This window comes from Nanorana parkeri, unplaced genomic scaffold (assembly GCF_000935625.1).
Source record: "Nanorana parkeri isolate BGI_ZX_2015 unplaced genomic scaffold, ASM93562v1 scaffold1686, whole genome shotgun sequence".
Taxonomy (NCBI): domain Eukaryota; kingdom Metazoa; phylum Chordata; class Amphibia; order Anura; family Dicroglossidae; genus Nanorana; species Nanorana parkeri.
This window is the reverse complement of record NW_017307954.1, coordinates 78,341-78,952: the sequence shown is the minus strand read 5'-3', so window position 1 is coordinate 78,952 and position 612 is coordinate 78,341. Positions and strand designations below refer to the sequence as shown.

At 39.1% G+C, this 612-nt stretch overlaps 1 pseudogene; it reads left to right on the top strand.

The window, feature by feature from the left end:
* Nucleotides 1–612, top strand: part of LOC108799283 — a 16,415-nt pseudogene continuing 15,803 nt past the window's right edge.

The following is a 612-nucleotide window of genomic DNA, read 5'->3' as shown; positions in this document are numbered from 1 at the left end:
ATGTCAGCCTGTACAAAGAAAAGTAAAGACATTGAGCGTTGCATTGTCCTCAATGATGGGCACAAAATGCCAGTGATAGCATTGGGGACATTAGCCCCTAGCATGGTAAGTAATATTATTTTCTTTACCAGTTTTTCCAAACGGGTGGCTGATTGATAACACCCGGCTTATCAACCTTTCTATTCGGCAGAGCAAAGCGTATTGGTTTTTTGAGTGTGATCCTATTTGTTTCAGACATCCCAACCTGCAAAACCTTATTTCAGGGAGGTTCCCGTCTCATTTCAGGGAGGTTCCCGTCTCATTTCAGGGAGGTGCCCTTTCTGTTGTTTGTTTGGTTTTTTTACAGCGGCCGTCGTCAGAATATAAAGGAAATAATAATAATAATAATATATATATATATACACACACACTAAAATAAAATCCATATACCAATAATATTATATATTTATTTATATATACATCAGATTTGTGAATTGATGTTCAAGTATCTGTCAGTGTAAGGCCCCATTCACACTGAGCGATTCGCAAATTGCGCGTTTGTCACGCGATTTGCATTTTTGCGCGATATCGCGCAAATGCTTGCATTGAGCAAGCTAGAATCGCGGCAAAATC